Here is a 21,410-nt window from a genome sequence, read left to right as displayed (position 1 = left end):
ATTATAGATTATTAGTCCTTACTGGCACGGGGCACACATCTATTGTACAGGGGCTGCACAGCATGGCCACCTTCATGTATTATAGATTATTAGTCCTTACTAGCACGGGGCTCCCATCTATTGTACAGGGGCTGCACAGCATGGCCACCTTCATGTATTATAGATTATTAATCCTTACTAGCACTGAGCTCTTATTTATTGTACAGGGGCTGCACAGCATGGCCACCTTCATGTATTATAGATTATTAGTCCTTACTGGCACGGGGCTCACATCTATTGTACAGGGGCTTCACAGCATGGCCACCTTCATGTATTATAGATTATTAGTCCTTACTAGCACAGGGCTCCCATCTATTGTACAGGGGCTGTACAGCATGGCCACCTTCATGTATTATAGATTATTATTCCTTACTAGCATGGGGCTCCCATCTATTGTACTGGGTCTGCACAGCATGGCCACCTTCATGTATTATAGATTATTAGTCCTTCCTAGCACTGGGCTCCTATCTATTGTACAGAGGCTGCACAGCATGGCCACCTTCATGTATTATAGATTATTAGTCCTTACTAGCACAGGGCTCCCATCTATTGTACAGAGGCTGCACAGCATGGCCACCTTCATGTATTATAGATTATTAGTCCGTACTAGCACAGGGCTCCCATCTATTGTACAGGGCCTGCACAGCATGGTCACCTTCATGTATTATAGATTATTAGTCCTTACTAGCACGGGGCTCCCATCTATTGTACAGAGGCCGCACAGCATGGCCACCTTCATGTATTATAGATTATTAGTCCTTACTAGCACGGGGCTCCCATCTATTGTACAGGGGCTGCACAGCATGGCCACCTTCATGTATTATAGATTATTAGTCCTCAATAGCACTGAGCTCCCATCTATTGTACAGGGCCTGCACAGCATGGCCACCTTCATATATTATAGATTATTAGTCCTTACTAGCACGGGGCTCCCATCTATTGTACAGGGCCTGTACAGCATGGCCACCTTCATGTATTATAGATTATTAGTCCTTACTAGCACTGAGCTCCCATCTATTGTACAGGGGCTGCACAGCATGGCCACCTTCATGAATTATAGATTATTAATCCTTACTAGCACTGAGCTCCCATCTATTGTACAGGGGCTGCACAGCATGGCCACCTTCATGTATTATAGATTAATAGTCCTTACTAGCAGTGAGCTCTCATTTATTGTACAAGGGCTGCACAGCATGGCCACCTTAAAGTATTATAGATTATTAGTCCTTACTGGCATGGGGCTCACATCTATTGTACAGGGGCTTCACAGCATGGTCACCTTCATGTATTATAGATTATTAGTCCTTACTAGCACAGGGCTCCCATCTATTGTACAGGGGCTGTACAGTATGGCCACCTTCATGTATTATAGATTATTAATCCTTACTAGCACGGGGCTCCCATCTATTGTACTGGGGCTGCACAGCATGGCCACCTTCATGTATTATAGATTATTAATCCTTCCTAGCACTGGGCTCCTATCTATTGTACAGAGGCTGCACAGCATGGCCACCTTCATGTATTATAGATTATTAGTCCTTACTAGCACGGGCTCCCATCTATTGTACAGAGGCTGTAAAGCATGGCCACCTGCATGTATTATAGATTATTAATCCATACTAGCACTGAGCTCTCATTTATTGTACAGGGGCTGCACAGCATGGCCACCTTCATGTATTATAGATTATTAGTCCTTACTAGCACTGAGCTCCCATCTATTGTACAGGGGCTGCACAGAATGGCCACCTTCATGTATTATAGATTATTAATCCTTACTAGCACTGAGCTCCCATCTATTGTACAGAGGCTACACAGCATGGCCACCTTCATGTATTATAGATTATTAGTCCTTACTAGCACTGAGCTCCCATCTATTGTACAAGGCCTGTACAGCATGGCAACCTTCTTGTATTATAGATTATTAGTCTTTAATAGCACGGGGCTCCCATCTATTCTACAGGGCCTGTACAGCATGGCCACCTTCATGTATTATAGATTATTAGTCCTTACTAGCACAGGGCTTCCATCTATTGTACAGAGGCAGCACAGCATGGCCACCTTCATGTATTATAGATTATTAGTCCTTACTAGCACTGAGCTCCCATCTATTGTACAAGGCCTGTACAGCATGGCAACCTTCTTGTATTATAGATTATTAGTCTTTAATAGCACGGGGCTCCCATCTATTCTACAGGGCCTGTACAGCATGGCCACCTTCATGTATTATAGATTATTAGTCCTTACTAGCACAGGGCTCCCATCTATTGTACAGAGGCTGCACAGCATGGCCACCTTCATGTATTATAGATTATTAGTCCTTACTAGCACTGAGCTCCCGTCTATTGTTCAGGGCCTGTACAGCATGGCCACCTTCATGTATTATAGATTATTAGTCCTTACTAGCACTGAGCTCCCGTCTATTGTGCAGAGGCTGCACAACTTGGCCACCTTCATGTATTATAGATTATTAGTCCTTACTAGCACGGGGCTCCAATCTATTGTACAGGGCCTGTACAGCATGGCCACCTTCTTGTATTATATATTATTAGTCTTTAATAGCACGGGGCTCCCATCTATTATACAGGAGCTGCACAGCATGGCCACCTTCATGTATTATAGATTATTAGTCCTTATTAGCACAGGGCTCCCATCTATTGTACAGGGGCTGCACAGCATGGCCACCTTCATGTATTATAGATTATTAGTCCTTACTAGCACGGGGCTCCCATCTATTGTACAGAGGCTGCACAGCATGGCCACCTTCATGTATTATAGATTATTAGTCCTTACTAGCACTGAGCTCCCGTCTATTGTTCAGGGCCTGTACAGCATGGCCACCTTCATGTATTATAGATTATTAGTCCTTACTAGCACTGGGCTCCCATCTATTGTACAGGGGCTGCACAGCATGGCCACCTTCTTGTATTATAGATTATTAGTCTTTAATAGCACGGGGCTCCCATCTATTATACAGGGGCTGCACAGCATGGCCACCTTCATGTATTATAGATTATTAGTCCTTACTAGCACAGGGCTCCCATTTATTGTACAGGGGCTGCACAGCATGGCCACCTTCATGTATTATAGATTATTAGTCCTTACTAGCACTGAGCTCCCATCTATTGTACAGGCGCTGTAAAGCATGGCCACCTTCATGTATTATAGATTATTAGTCCTTACTAGCACTGAGCTCCCATCTATTGTACAGGGGCTGTAAAGCATGGCCACCTTCATGTATTATAGATTATTAGTCCTTACTAGCATGGGGCTCCCATCTATTGTACAGAGGCTGCACAGCATGGCCAAATTCATGTATTATAGATTATTAGTCCTTACTAGCATGGGGCTCCCATCTATTGTACAGGGGCTGCACAGCATGGCCACCTTCATGTATTAAACATTATTAATCCTTCCTAGCACTGGGCTCCTATCTATTGTAGAGAGGCTGCACAGCATGGCCACCTTCATGTATTATAGATTATTAGTCCTTACTAGCACAGGGCTCCCATCTATTGTACAGAGGCTGCACAGCATGGCCACCTTCATGTATTATAGATGATTAGTCCTTACTAGCACTGAGCTCCCGTCTATTGTACAGGGGCTGCACAGCATGGCCACCTTCTTGTATTATAGACTATTAGTTTTTATAAGCACGGGGCTCCCATCTATTGTACAGAGGCTGTAAAGCATGGCCACCTTCATGTATTATAGATTGTTAATCCTTACTAGCACTGAGCTCTCATTTATTGTACAGGGAGCTGCACAGCATGGCCACCTTCATGTATTATAGATTATTAGTCCTTACTAGCACTGAGCTCCCATCTATTGTACAGGGGCTGCACAGCATGGCCACCTTCATGTATTATTGATTATTAATCCTTACTAGCACTGAGCTCTCATTTATTGTACAGGGGCTGCACAGCATGGCCACCTTCATGTATTATAGATTATTAGTCCTTACTAGCACTGAGCTCCCGTCTATTGTACAGGGCCTGTACAGCATGGCCACCTTCTTGTATTATAGATTATTAGTCTTTAATAGCACGGGGCTCCCATCTATTATACAGAGGCTGTAAAGCATGGCCACCTTCATGTATTATAGATTATTAGTCCTTACTAGCACAGGGCTCCCATCTATTGTACAGGGGCTGTACAGCATGGCCACCTTCATTTATTATAGATTATTAGTCCTTACTAGCATGGGGCTCCCATCTATTGTACTGGGTCTGCACAGCATGGCCACCTTCATGTATTATAGATTATTAATCCTTCCTAGCACTGGGCTCCTATCTATTGTACAGAGGCTGCACAGCATGGCCACCTTCATGTATTATAGATTATTAGTCCTTACTAGCACAGGGCTCCCATCTATTGTACAGAGGCTGCACAGCATGGCCACCTTCATGTATTATAGATTATTAGTCCTTACTAGCACAGGGCTCCCATCTATTGTACAGGGGCTGCACAGCATGGCCACCTTTATGTATTATAGATTATTAGTCCATACTAGCACTGAGCTCCCATCTATTGTACAGGGGCTGAACAGCATGGCCACCTTCATGTATTATAGATTATTAGTCTTTAATAGCACGGGGCTCCCATCTATTGTACAGAGGCTGTAAAGCATGGCCACCATCATGTATTATAGATTATTAATCCTTACTAGCACTGAGCTCCCGTCTATTGTACAGGGCCTGTACAGCATGGCCACCTTCTTGTATTATAGATTATTAGTCTTTAATAGCACGGGGCTCCCATCTATTGTACAGGGCCTGTACAGCATGGCCACCTTCATGTATTATAGATTATTAGTCCTTACTAGCACAGGGCTCCCATCTATTGTACAGGGGCTGCACAGCATGGCCACCTTCATGTATAATAGATTATTAGTCCTTACTAGCACTGAGCTCCCGTCTATTGTACAGGGCCTGTACAGCATGGCCACCTTCTTGTATTATAGATTATTAGTCTTTAATAGCATGGGGCTCCCATCTATTATACAGGGGCTGCACAGCATGGCCACCTTCATGTATTATAGATTATTAGTCCTTACTAGCACAGGGCTCCCATCTATTGTACAGGGGCTGCACAGCATGGCCACCTTCATGTATTATAGATTATTAGTCCTTACTAGCACTGATCTCCCATCTATTGTACAGGGCCTGTACAGCATGGCCACCTTCTTGTATTATAGATTATTAGTCTTTAATAGCACGGGGCTCCCATCTATTGTACAGAGGCTGTAAAGCATGGCCACCTTCATGTATTATAGATTATTAGTCCTTACTAGCACGGGGCTCCCATCTATTGTACTGGGGCTGCACAGCATGGCCACCTTCATGTATTATAGATTATTTGTCCTTACTAGCACTGAGCTCTCATTTATTGTACAGGGGCTGCACAGCATGGCCACCTTCATGTATTATAGATTATTAGTCCTTACTAGCACAGGGCTCCCATCTATTGTACAGGGGCTGCACAGCATGGCCACCTTCATGTATTATAGATTATTAGTCCTTACTAGCACGGGGCTCCCATCTATTGTACAGAGGCTGCACAGCATGGCCACCTTCATGTATTATAGATTATTAGTCCTTACTAGCACTGAGCTCCCGTCTATTGTTCAGGGCCTGTACAGCATGGCCACCTTCATGTATTATAGATTATTAGTCCTTACTAGCACTGGGCTCCCATTTATTGTACAGGGGCTGCACAGCATGGCCACCTTCATGTATTATAGATTATTAGTCCTTACTAGCACTGAGCTCCCATCTATTGTACAGGGGCTGTAAAGCATGGCCACCTTCATGTATTATAGATTATTAGTCCTTACTAGCATGGGGCTCCCATCTATTGTACAGAGGCTGCACAGCATGGCCACCTTCATGTATTATAGATTATTAGTCCTTACTAGCATGGGGCTCCCATCTATTGTACAGGGGCTGCACTGCATGGCCACCTTCATGTATTAAACATTATTAATCCTTCCTAGCACTGGGCTCCTATCTATTGTACAGAGGCTGCACAGCATGGCCACCTTCATGTATTATAGATTAAAAGTCCTTACTAGCACAGGGCTCCCATCTATTGTACAGAGGCTGCACAGCATGGCCACCTTCATGTATTATAGATGATTAGTCCTTACTAGCACTGAACTCCCGTCTATTGTACAGGGGTTGCACAGCATGGCCACCTTCATGTATTATAGATTGTTAATCCTTACTAGCACTGAGCTCTCATTTATTGTACAGGGGCTGCACAGCATGGCCACCTTCATATATTATAGATTATTAGTCCTTACTAGCACTGAGCTCCCATCTATTGTACAGGGGCTGCACAGCATAGCCACCTTCATGTATTATAGATTATTAATCCTTACTAGCACTGAGCTCTCATTTATTGTACAGGTGCTGCACAGCATGGCCACCTTCATGTATTATAGATTATTAGTCCTTACTAGCACTGAGCTCCCATCTATTGTACAGGGCCTGTAGAGCATGGCCACCTTATTGTATTATAGATTATTAGTCTTTAATAGCACGGGGCTCCCATCTATTGTACAGGGCCTGTACAGCATGGCCACCTTCATGTATTATAGATTATTAGTCCTTACTAGCACAGGGCTCCCATCTATTGTACAGGGGCTGCACAGCATGGCCACCTTCATGTATAATAGATTATTAGTCCTTACTAGCACTGAGCTCCCGTCTATTGTACAGGGCCTGTACAGCATGGCCACCTTCTTGTATTATAGATTATTAGTCTTTAATAGCACGGGGCTCCCATCTATTATACAGAAGCTTTAAAGCATGGCCACCTTCATGTATTATAGATTATTAGTCCTTACTAGCACTGAGCTCTCATTTATTGTACAGGGGCTGCACAGCATGGCCACCTTCATGTATTATAGATTATTAGTCCTTACTGGCACGGGGCACACATCTATTGTACAGGGGCTGCACAGCATGGCCACCTTCATGTATTATAGATTATTAGTCCTTACTAGCACGGGGCTCCCATCTATTGAACAGGGGCTGCACAGCATGGCCACCTTCATGTATTATAGATTATTAATCCTTACTAGCACTGAGCTCTTATTTATTGTACAGGGGCTGCACAGCATGGCCACCTTCATGTATTATAGATTATTAGTCCTTACTGGCACGGGGCTCACATCTATTGTACAGGGGCTTCACAGCATGGCCACCTTCATGTATTATAGATTATTAGTCCTTACTAGCACAGGGCTCCTATCTATTGTACAGGGCCTGTACAGCATGGCCACCTTCATGTATTATAGATTATTAGTCCTTACTAGCACAGGGCTCCCATCTATTGTACAGGGGCTGCACAGCATGGCCACCTTCATGTATAATAGATTATTAGTCCTTACTAGCACTGAGCTCCCGTCTATTGTACAGGGCCTGTACAGCATGGCCACCTTCTTGTATTATAGATTATTAGTCTTTAATAGCACGGGGCTCCCATCTATTATACAGGGGCTGCACAGCATGGCCACCTTCATGTATTATAGATTATTAGTCCTTACTAGCACAGGGCTCCCATCTATTGTACAGGGGCTGCACAGCATGGCCACCTTCATGTATTATAGATTATTAGTCCTTACTAGCACTGAGCTCCCGTCTATGGTACAGGGCCTGTACAGCATGGCCACCTTCTTGTATTATAGATTATTAGTCTTTAATAGCACGGGGCTCCCATCTATTGTACAGGGGCTGCACAGCATGGCCACCTTCATGTATTATAGATTATTTGTCCTTACTAGCACTGAGCTCTCATTTATTGTACAGGGGCTGCACAGCATGGCCACCTTCATGTATTATAGATTATTAGTCCTTACTGGCACGGGGCGCACATCTATTGTACAGGGGCTGCACAGCATGGCCAACCTCATGTATTATATATTATTAATCCTTACTAGCACTGAGCTCTCATTTATTGTACAGGGGCTGCACAGCATGGCCACCTTCATGTATTATAGATTATTAGTCCTTACTGGCACGGGGCTCACATCTATTGTACAGGGGCTTCACAGCATGGCCACCTTCATGTATTATAGATTATTAATCCTTACTAGCACTGAGCTCTCATTTATTGTACAGGGGCTGCACAGCATGGCCACCTTCATGTATTATAGATTATTAGTCCTTACTAGCACTGAGCTCCCATCTATTGTACAGGGCCTGTACAGCATGGCCACCTTCTTGTATTATAGATTATTAGTCTTTAATAGCACGGGGCTCCCATCTATTGTACAGGGCCTGTACAGCATGGCCACCTTCATGTATTATAGATTATTAGTCCTTACTAGCATGGGGCTCCCATCTATTGTACAGAGGCTGCACAGCATGGCCACCTTCATGTATTATAGATTATTAGTCCTTACTAGCATGGGGCTCCCATCAATTGTACAGGGGCTGCACAGCATGGCCACCTTCATGTATTAAACATTATTAATCCTTCCTAGCACTGGGCTCCTATCTATTGTACAGGGCCTGTACAGCATGGCCACCTTCATGTATTATAGATTATTAGTCCTTACTAGCACAGGGCTCCCATCTATCATACAGAGGCTGCACAGCATGGCCACCTTCATGTATTATAGATGATTAGTCCTTACTAGCACTGAGCTCCCGTCTATTGTACAGGGGCTGCACAGCATGGCCACCTTCTTGTATTATAGATTATTAGTCTTTAATAGCACGGGGCTCCCATCTATTGTACAGAGGCTGTAAAGCATGGCCACCTTCATGTATTATAGATTGTTAATCCTTACTAGCACTGAGCTCTCATTTATTGTACAGGGGCTGCACAGCATGGCCACCTTCATGTATTATAGATTATTAATCCTTACTAGCACTGAGCTCTCATTTATTGGACAGGGGCTGCACAGCATGGCCACCTTCATGTATTATAGATTATTAGTCCTTACTAGCACTGAGCTCCCGTCTATTGTACAGGGCCTGTACAGCATGGCCACCTTCATGTATTATAGATTATTAGTCCTTACTAGCACTGAGCTCCCATCTATTGTACAGGGGCTGTAAAGCATGGCCACCTTCATGTATTATAGATTATTAGTCCTTACTAGCATGGGGCTCCCATCTATTGTACAGAGGCTGCACAGCATGGCCAAATTCATGTATTATAGATTATTAGTCCTTACTAGCATGGGGCTCCCATCTATTGTACAGGGGCTGCACAGCATGGCCACCTTCATGTATTAAACATTATTAATCCTTCCTAGCACTGGGCTCCTATCTATTGTAGAGAGGCTGCACAGCATGGCCACCTTCATGTATTATAGATTATTAGTCCTTACTAGCACAGGGCTCCCATCTATTGTACAGAGGCTGCACAGCATGGCCACCTTCATGTATTATAGATGATTAGTCCTTACTAGCACTGAGCTCCCGTCTATTGTACAGGGGCTGCACAGCATGGCCACCTTCTTGTATTATAGACTATTAGTTTTTATAAGCACGGGGCTCCCATCTATTGTACAGAGGCTGTAAAGCATGGCCACCTTCATGTATTATAGATTGTTAATCCTTACTAGCACTAAGCTCTCATTTATTGTACAGGGGCTGCACAGCATGGCCACCTTCATGTATTATAGATTATTAGTCCTTACTAGCACTGAGCTCCCATCTATTGTACAGGGGCTGCACAGCATGGCCACCTTCATGTATTATTGATTATTAATCCTTACTAGCACTGAGCTCTCATTTATTGTACAGGGGCTGCACAGCATGGCCACCTTCATGTATTATAGATTATTAGTCCTTACTAGCACTGAGCTCCCGTCTATTGTACAGGGCCTGTACAGCATGGCCACCTTCTTGTATTATAGATTATTAGTCTTTAATAGCATGGGGCTCCCATCTATTGTACAGGGGCTGTACAGCATGGCCACCTTCATTTATTATAGATTATTAGTCCTTACTAGCATGGGGCTCCCATCTATTGTACTGGGTCTGCACAGCATGGCCACCTTCATGTATTATAGATTATTAATCCTTCCTAGCACTGGGCTCCTATCTATTGTACAGAGGCTGCACAGCATGGCCACCTTCATGTATTATAGATTATTAGTCCTTACTAGCACAGGGCTCCCATCTATTGTACAGAGGCTGCACAGCATGGCCACCTTCATGTATTATAGATTATTAGTCCTTACTAGCACAGGGCTCCCATCTATTGTACAGGGGCTGCACAGCATGGCCACCTTTATGTATTATAGATTATTAGTCCATACTAGCACTGAGCTCCCATCTATTGTACAGGGGCTGAACAGCATGGCCACCTTCATGTATTATAGATTATTAGTCTTTAATAGCACGGGGCTCCCATCTATTGTACAGAGGCTGTAAAGCATGGCCACCATCATGTATTATAGATTATTAATCCTTACTAGCACTGAGCTCCCGTCTTTTGTACAGGGCCTGTACAGCATGGCCACCTTCTTGTATTATAGATTATTAGTCTTTAATAGCACGGGGCTCCCATCTATTGTACAGGGCCTGTACAGCATGGCCACCTTCATGTATTATAGATTATTAGTCCTTACTAGCACAGGGCTCCCATCTATTGTACAGGGGCTGCACAGCATGGCCACCTTCATGTATAATAGATTATTAGTCCTTACTAGCACTGAGCTCCCGTCTATTGTACAGGGCCTGTACAGCATGGCCACCTTCTTGTATTATAGATTATTAGTCTTTAATAGCACGGGGCTCCCATCTATTATACAGAGGCTGTAAAGCATGGCCACCTTCATGTATTATAGATTATTAGTCCTTACTAGTACGGGGCTCCCATCTATTGTACAGGGGCTGCACAGCATGGCCACCTTCATGTATTATAGATTATTTGTCCTTACTAGCACTGAGCTCTCATTTATTGTACAGGGGCTGCACAGCATGGCCACCTTCATGTATTATAGATTATTAGTCCTTACTAGCACAGGGCTCCCATCTATTGTACAGGGGCTGCACAGCATGGCCACCTTCATGTATTATAGATTATTAGTCCTTACTAGCACGGGGCTCCCATCTATTGTACAGAGGCTGCACAGCATGGCCACCTTCATGTATTATAGATTATTAGTCCTTACTAGCACTGAGCTCCCGTCTATTGTTCAGGGCCTGTACAGCATGGCCACCTTCATGTATTATAGATTATTAGTCCTTACTAGCACTGGGCTCCCATCTATTGTACAGGGGCTGCACAGCATGGCCACCTTCTTGTATTATAGATTATTAGTCTTTAATAGCACGGGGCTCCCATCTATTATACAGGGGCTGCACAGCATGGCCACCTTCATGTATTATAGATTATTAGTCCTTACTAGCACAGGGCTCCCATTTATTGTACAGGGGCTGCACAGCATGGCCACCTTCATGTATTATAGATTATTAGTCCTTACTAGCACTGAGCTCCCATCTATTGTACAGGGGCTGTAAAGCATGGCCACCTTCATGTATTATAGATTATTAGTCCTTACTAGCATGGGGCTCCCATCTATTGTACAGAGGCTGCACAGCATGGCCACCTTCATGTATTATAGATTATTAGTCCTTACTAGCATGGGGCTCCCATCTATTGTACAGGGGCTGCACTGCATGGCCACCTTCATGTATTAAACATTATTAATCCTTCCTAGCACTGGGCTCCTATCTATTGTACAGAGGCTGCACAGCATGGCCACCTTCATGTATTATAGATTAAAAGTCCTTACTAGCACAGGGCTCCCATCTATTGTACAGAGGCTGCACAGCATGGCCACCTTCATGTATTATAGATGATTAGTCCTTACTAGCACTGAACTCCCGTCTATTGTACAGGGGTTGCACAGCATGGCCACCTTCTTGTATTATAGATTATTAGTCTTTAATAGCACGGGGCTCCCATCTATTATACAGAGGCTTTAAAGCATGGCCACCTTCATGTATTATAGATTATTAGTCCTTACTAGCACTGAGCTCTCATTTATTGTACAGGGGCTGCACAGCATGGCCACCTTCATGTATTATAGATTATTAGTCCTTACTGGCACGGGGCACACATCTATTGTACAGGGGCTGCACAGCATGGCCACCTTCATGTATTATAGATTATTAGTCCTTACTAGCACGGGGCTCCCATCTATTGAACAGGGGCTGCACAGCATGGCCACCTTCATGTATTATAGATTATTAATCCTTACTAGCACTGAGCTCTTATTTATTGTACAGGGGCTGCACAGCATGGCCACCTTCATGTATTATAGATTATTAGTCCTTACTGGCACGGGGCTCACATCTATTGTACAGGGGCTTCACAGCATGGCCACCTTCATGTATTATAGATTATTAGTCCTTACTAGCACAGGGCTCCCATCTATTGTACAGGGCCTGTACAGCATGGCCACCTTCATGTATTATAGATTGTTAATCCTTACTAGCACTGAGCTCTCATTTATTGTACAGGGGCTGCACAGCATGGCCACCTTCATATATTATAGATTATTAGTCCTTACTAGCACTGAGCTCCCATCTATTGTACAGGGGCTGCACAGCATGGCCACCTTCATGTATTATAGATTATTAATCCTTACTAGCACTGAGCTCTCATTTATTGTACAGGTGCTGCACAGCATGGCCACCTTCATGTATTATAGATTATTAGTCCTTACTAGCACTGAGCTCCCATCTATTGTACAGGGCCTGTAGAGCATGGCCACCTTATTGTATTATAGATTATTAGTCTTTAATAGCACGGGGCTCCCATCTATTGTACAGGGCCTGTACAGCATGGCCACCTTCATGTATTATAGATTATTAGTCCTTACTAGCACAGGGCTCCCATCTATTGTACAGGGGCTGCACAGCATGGCCACCTTCATGTATAATAGATTATTAGTCCTTACTAACACTGAGCTCCCGTCTATTGTACAGGGCCTGTACAGCATGGCCACCTTCTTGTATTATAGATTATTAGTCTTTAATAGCACGGGGCTCCCATCTATTATACAGAGGCTTTAAAGCATGGCCACCTTCATGTATTATAGATTATTAGTCCTTACTAGCACTGAGCTCTCATTTATTGTACAGGGGCTGCACAGCATGGCCACCTTCATGTATTATAGATTATTAGTCCTTACTGGCACGGGGCACACATCTATTGTACAGGGGCTGCACAGCATGGCCACCTTCATGTATTATAGATTATTAGTCCTTACTAGCACGGGGCTCCCATCTATTGAACAGGGGCTGCACAGCATGGCCACCTTCATGTATTATAGATTATTAATCCTTACTAGCACTGAGCTCTTATTTATTGTACAGGGGCTGCACAGCATGGCCACCTTCATGTATTATAGATTATTAGTCCTTACTGGCACGGGGCTCACATCTATTGTACAGGGGCTTCACAGCATGGCCACCTTCATGTATTATAGATTATTAGTCCTTACTAGCACAGGGCTCCCATCTATTGTACAGGGCCTGTACAGCATGGCCACCTTCATGTATTATAGATTATTAGTCCTTACTAGCACAGGGCTCCCATCTATTGTACAGGGGCTGCACAGCATGGCCACCTTCATGTATAATAGATTATTAGCCTTACTAGCACTGAGCTCCCGTCTATTGTACAGGGCCTGTACAGCATGGCCACCTTCTTGTATTATAGATTATTAGTCTTTAATAGCACGGGGCTCCCATCTATTATACAGGGGCTGCACAGCATGGCCACCTTCATGTATTATAGATTATTAGTCCTTACTAGCACAGGGCTCCCATCTATTGTACAGGGGCTGCACAGCATGGCCACCTTCATGTATTATAGATTATTAGTCCTTACTAGCACTGAGCTCCCGTCTATTGTACAGGGCCTGTACAGCATGGCCACCTTCTTGTATTATAGATTATTAGTCTTTAATAGCACGGGGCTCCCATCTATTGTACAGAGGCTGTAAAGCATGGCCACTTTCATGTATTATAGATTATTACTCCTTACTAGCACGGGGCTCCCATCTATTGTACAGGGGCTGCACAGCATGGCCACCTTCATGTATTATAGATTATTTGTCCTTACTAGCACTGAGCTCTCATTTATTGTACAGGGGCTGCACAGCATGGCCACCTTCATGTATTATAGATTATTAGTCCTTACTGGCACGGGGCGCACATCTATTGTACAGGGGCTGCACAGCATGGCCAACCTCATGTATTATATATTATTAATCCTTACTAGCACTGAGCTCTCATTTATTGTACAGGGGCTGCACAGCATGGCCACCTTCATGTATTATAGATTATTAGTCCTTACTAGCACTCAGCTCCCATCTATTGTACAGGGCCTGTACAGCATGGCCACCTTCTTGTATTATAGATTATTAGTCTTTAATAGCACGGGGCTCCCATCTATTGTACAGGGCCTGTACAGCATGGCCACCTTCATGTATTATAGATTATTAGTCCTTACTAGCACAGGGCTCCCATCTATTGTACAGGGGCTGCACAGCATGGCCACCTTTATGTATAATAGATTATTAGTCCTTATTAGCACTGAGCTCCCGTCTATTGTACAGGGCCTGTACAGCATGGCCACCTTCTTGTATTATAGATTATTAGTCTTTAATAGCACGGGGCTCCCATCTATTATACAGAGGCTGTAAAGCATGGCCACCTTCATATATTATAGATTATTAGTCCTTACTAGCACTGAGCTCTCATTTATTGTACAGGGGCTGCACAGCATGGCCACCTTCATGTATTGTAGATTATTAGTCCTTACTGGCACTTGGCACACATCTATTGTACAGGGGCTGCACAGCATGGCCACCTTCATGTATTATAGATTATTAGTCCTTACTAGCACGGGGCTCCCATCTATTGTACAGGGGCTGCACAGCATGGCCACCTTCATGTATTATAGATTATTAATCCTTACTTGCACGGGGCTCACATCTATTGTACAGGGGCTTCACAGCATGGCCACCTTCATGTATTATAGATTATTAATACTTACTGGCACGGGGCTCTCATTTATTGTACAGGGGCTGCACAGCATGGCCACCTTCATGTATTATAGATTATTAGTCCTTACTAGCACTGAGCTCCCGTATATTGTAGAGGGCCTGTACAGCATGGCCACCTTCTTGTATTATAGATTATTAGTCTTTAATTGCACGGGGCTCCCATGTATTGTACAGAGGCTGTAAAGCATGGCCACCATCATGTATTATAGATTATTAATCCTTACTAGCACTGAGCTCCCGTCTATTGTACAGGGCCTGTACAGCATGGCCACCTTCTTGTATTATAGATTATTAGTCTTTAATAGCACGGGGCACCCATCTATAGTACAGGGCCTGTACAGCATGGCCACCTTCTTGTATTATAGATTATTAGTCCTTACTAGCACAGGGCTCCCATCTATTGTACAGGGGCTGCACAGCATGGCCACCTTCATGTATTATAGATTATTTGTCCTTACTAGCACTGAGCTCTCATTTATTGTACAGGGGCTGCACAGCATGGCCACCTTCATGTATTATAGATTATTAGTCCTTACTGGCACGGGTCGCACATCTATTGTACAGGGGCTGCACAGCATGGCCAACCTCATGTATTATAGATTATTAATCCTTACTAGCACTGAGCTCTCATTTATTGTACAGGGGCTGCACAGCATGGCCACCTTCATGTATTATAGATTATTAGTCCTTACTGGCACAGGGCTCACATCTATTGTACAGGGGCTTCACAGCATGGCCACCTTCATGTATTATAGATTATTAGTCCTTACTAGCACAGGGCTCCCATCTATTGTACAGGGGCTGTACAGCATGGCCACCTTCATGTATTATAGATTATTAGTCCTTACTAGCACGGGCCTCCAATCTATTGTACTGGGTCTGCACAGCATGGCCACCTTCATGTATTATAGATTATTAATCCTTACTAGCACTGAGCTCTCATTTATTGTACAGGGGCTGCACAGCATGGCCACCTTCATGTATTATAGATTATTAGTCCTTACTAGCATTGAGCTCCCATCTATTGTACAGGGGCTGCACAGCATGGCCACCTTCATGTATTATAGATTATTAATCCTTACTAGCACTGAGCTCTCATTTATTGTACAGGGGCTGCACAGCATGGCCACCTTCATGTATTATAGATTATTAGTCCTTACTAGCACTGAGCTCTCATTTATTGTACAGGGGCTGCACAGCATGGCCACCTTCATGTATTATAGATTATTAGTCCTTACTAGCACTGAGCTCCCGTATATTGTAGAGGGCCTGTACAGCATGGCCACCTTCTTGTATTGTAGATTATTAGTCTTTAATTGCACGGGGCTCCCATCTATTGTACAGGGCCTGTACAGCATGGCCACCTTCATGTATTATAGATTATTAGTCCTTACTAGCACAGGGCTCCCAACTATTGTACAGGGGCTGCACAGCATGGCCACCTTCATGTATTATAGATTATTAGTCCTTACTAGCACAGGGCTCCCACCTATTGTACAGAGGCTGCACAGCATGGCCACTTTCATGTATTATACATTATTAGTCCTTACTAGCACGGGGCTCCCATCTATTGTACAGGGGCTGCAGAGCATGGCCACCTTCATGTATTATAGATTATTAGTCCTTACTAGCACTGAGCTCCCATCTATTGTACAGGGCCTGTACAGCATGGCCACCTTCTTGTATTATAGATTATTAGACTTTAATAGCACGGGGCTCCCATCTATTATACAGGGGCTGCACAGCATGGCCACCTTCATGTATTATAGATTATTAGTCCTTACTAGCACAGGGCTCCCATCTATTGTACAGTGGCTGCACAGCATGGCCACCTTCATGTATTATAGATTATTAGTCCTTACTAGCACGGGGCTCCCATCTATTGTACAGAGGCTGCACAGCATGGCCACCTTCATGTATTATAGATTATTAGTCCTTACTAGCACTGAGCTCCCATCTATTGTAAAGGGGCTGTAAAGCATGGCCACCTTCATGTATTATAGATTATTAATCCTTCCTAGCACTGGGCTCCTATCTATTGTACAGGGCCTGTACAGCATGGCCACCTTCATGTATTATAGATTATTAGTTCTTACTAGCACAGGGCTCCCATCTATTGTACAGGGGCTGCACAGCATGGCCACCTTTATGTATTATAGATTATTAGTCCTTACTAGCACAGGGCTCCCATCTATTGTACAGGGGCTGCACAGCATGGCCACCTTTATGTATTATAGATTATTAGTCCATACTAGCACTGAGCTCCCGTCTATTGTACAGGGGCTGAACAGCATGGCCACCTTCTTGTATTATAGATTATTAGTCTTTAATAGCACGGGGCTCCCATCTATTGTACAGAGGCTGTAAAGCATGGCCACCATCATGTATTATAGATTATTAATCCTTACTAGCACTGAGCTCTCATTAATTGTACAGGGGCTGCACAGCATGGCCACCTTCATGTATTATAGATTATTAGTCCTTACTAGCACTGAGCTCCCATATATTGTACAGGGGCTGCACAGCATGGCCACCTTCATGTATTATAGATTATTAGTCCTTACTAGCACTGAGCTCCCGTATATTGTAGAGGGCCTGTACAGCATGGCCACCTTCTTGTATTATAGATTATTAGTCTTTAATTGCACGGGGCTCCCATCTATTGTACAGAGCCTGTACAGCATGGCCACCTTCATGTATTACAGATTATTAGTCCTTACTAGCACAGGGCTCCCAACTATTGTACAGGGGCTGCACAGCATGGCCACCTTCATGTATTATAGATTATTAGTCCTTACTAGCACAGGGCTCCCACCTATTGTACAGAGGCTGCACAGCATGGCCACTTTCATGTATTATACATTATTAGTCCTTACTAGCACGGGGCTCCCATCTATTGTACAGGGGCTGCACAGCATGGCCACCTTCATGTATTATAGATTATTAGTCCTTACTAGCACTGAGCTCCCATCTATTGTACAGGGCCTGTACAGCATGGCCACCTTCTTGTATTATAGATTATTAGACTTTAATAGCACGGGGCTCCCATCTATTATACAGGGACTGCACAGCATGGCCACATTCATGTATTATAGATTATTAGTCCTTACTAGCACAGGGCTCCCATCTATTGTACAGTGGCTGCACAGCATGGCCACCTTCATGTATTATAGATTATTAGTCCATACTAGCACGGGGCTCCCATCTATTGTACAGAGGCTACACAGCATGGCCACCTTCATGTATTATAGATTATTAGTCCTTACTAGCACTGAGCTCCCGTCTATTATACAGGGCCTGTACATCATGGCCACCTTCATGTATTATAGATTATTAGTCCTTACTAGCACTGGGCTCCCATCTATTGTACAGGGGCTGCACAGCATAGCCACCTTCATGTATTATAGATTATTAGTCTTTAATAGCACGGGGCTCCCATCTATTATACAGGGGCTGCACAGCATGGCCACCTTCATGTATTATAGATTATTAGTCCTTACTAGCACAGGGCTCCCATCTATTATACAGGGGCTGCACAGCATGGCCACCTTCATGTATTATAGATTATTAGTCCTTACTAGCACAGGGCTCCCATCTATTGTACAGGGGCTGCACAGCATGGCCAACTTCATGTATTATAGATTATTAGTCCTTACTAGCATGGGGCTCCCATCTATTGTACAGGGGCTGCACAGCATGGCCACCTTCATGTATTAAAGATTATTAATCCTTACTAGCACGGGGCTACCATCTATTCTACAGGGGCTGCACAGCATGGCCACCTTCATGTATTATAGATTATTAATCCTTACTAGCACTGAGCTCTCATTTATTGTACAGGGGCTGCACAGCATGGCCACCTTCATGTATTATAGATTATTAGTCCTAACTAGCACTGAGCTCCCGTCTATTGTACAGGGCCTGTACAGCATGGCCACTTTCTTGTATTATAGATTATTAGTCTTTAATAGCACGGGGCTCCCATCTATTGTACAGGGCCTGTACAGCATGGCCACCTTCATGTATTATAGATTATTAGTCCTTACTAGCACTGAGCTCCCATCTATTGTACAGGGCCTGTAGAGCATGGCCACCTTATTGTATTATAGATTATTAGTCTTTAATAGCACGGGGCTCCCATCTATTGTACAGGGCCTGTACAGCATGGCCACCTTCATGTATTATAGATTATTAGTCCTTACTAGCACAGGGCTCCCATCTATTGTACAGGGGCTGCACAGCATGGCCACCTTCATGTATAATAGATTATTAGTCCTTACTAACACTGAGCTCCCGTCTATTGTACAGGGCCTGTACAGCATGGCCACCTTCTTGTATTATAGATTATTAGTCTTTAATAGCACGGGGCTCCCATCTATTATACAGAGGCTTTAAAGCATGGCCACCTTCATGTATTATAGATTATTAGTCCTTACTAGCACTGAGCTCTCATTTATTGTACAGGGGCTGCACAGCATGGCCACCTTCATGTATTATAGATTATTAGTCCTTACTGGCACGGGGCACACATCTATTGTACAGGGGCTGCACAGCATGGCCACCTTCATGTATTATAGATTATTAGTCCTTACTAGCACGGGGCTCCCATCTATTGAACAGGGGCTGCACAGCATGGCCACCTTCATGTATTATAGATTATTAATCCTTACTAGCACTGAGCTCTTATTTATTGTACAGGGGCTGCACAGCATGGCCACCTTCATGTATTATAGATTATTAGTCCTTACTGGCACGGGGCTCACATCTATTGTACAGGGGCTTCACAGCATGGCCACCTTCATGTATTATAGATTATTAGTCCTTACTAGCACAGGGCTCCCATCTATTGTACAGGGCCTGTACAGCATGGCCACCTTCATGTATTATAGATTATTAGTCCTTACTAGCACAGGGCTCCCATCTATTGTACAGGGGCTGCACAGCATGGCCACCTTCATGTATAATAGATTATTAGCCTTACTAGCACTGAGCTCCCGTCTATTGTACAGGGCCTGTACAGCATGGCCACCTTCTTGTATTATAGATTATTAGTCTTTAATAGCACGGGGCTCCCATCTATTATACAGGGGCTGCACAGCATGGCCACCTTCATGTATTATAGATTATTAGTCCTTACTAGCACAGGGCTCCCATCTATTGTACAGGGGCTGCACAGCATGGCCACCTTCATGTATTATAGATTATTAGTCCTTACTAGCACTGAGCTCCCGTCTATTGTACAGGGCCTGTACAGCATGGCCACCTTCTTGTATTATAGATTATTAGTCTTTAATAGCACGGGGCTCCCATCTATTGTACAGAGGCTGTAAAGCATGGCCACTTTCATGTATTATAGATTATTACTCCTTACTAGCACGGGGCTCCCATCTATTGTACAGGGGCTGCACAGCATGGCCACCTTCATGTATTATAGATTATTTGTCCTTACTAGCACTGAGCTCTCATTTATTGTACAGGGGCTGCACAGCATGGCCACCTTCATGTATTATAGATTATTAGTCCTTACTGGCACGGGTCGCACATCTATTGTACAGGGGCTGCACAGCATGGCCAACCTCATGTATTATAGATTATTAATCCTTACTAGCACTGAGCTCTCATTTATTGTACAGGGGCTGCACAGCATGGCCACCTTCATGTATTATAGATTATTAGTCCTTACTGGCACAGGGCTCACATCTATTGTACAGGGGCTTCACAGCATGGCCACCTTCATGTATTATAGATTATTAGTCCTTACTAGCACAGGGCTCCCATCTATTGTACAGGGGCTGTACAGCATGGCCACCTTCATGTATTATAGATTATTAGTCCTTACTAGCACGGGCCTCCAATCTATTGTACTGGGTCTGCACAGCATGGCCACCTTCATGTATTATAGATTATTAATCCTTACTAGCACTGAGCTCTCATTTATTGTACAGGGGCTGCACAGCATGGCCACCTTCATGTATTATAGATTATTAGTCCTTACTAGCATTGAGCTCCCATCTATTGTACAGGGGCTGCACAGCATGGCCACCTTCATGTATTATAGATTATTAATCCTTACTAGCACTGAGCTCTCATTTATTGTACAGGGGCTGCACAGCATGGCCACCTTCATGTATTATAGATTATTAGTCCTTACTAGCACTGAGCTCTCATTTATTGTACAGGGGCTGCACAGCATGGCCACCTTCATGTATTATAGATTATTAGTCCTTACTAGCACTGAGCTCCCGTATATTGTAGAGGGCCTGTACAGCATGGCCACCTTCTTGTATTGTAGATTATTAGTCTTTAATTGCACGGGGCTCCCATC

This window comes from Taudactylus pleione, unplaced genomic scaffold, assembly GCF_031769625.1.
Source record: "Taudactylus pleione unplaced genomic scaffold, aTauple2 ptg000747l, whole genome shotgun sequence".
Lineage (NCBI taxonomy): Eukaryota > Metazoa > Chordata > Amphibia > Anura > Myobatrachidae > Taudactylus > Taudactylus pleione.
The sequence above is the reverse complement of the archived record's forward strand: the minus strand, read 5'-3'. Positions refer to the sequence as shown.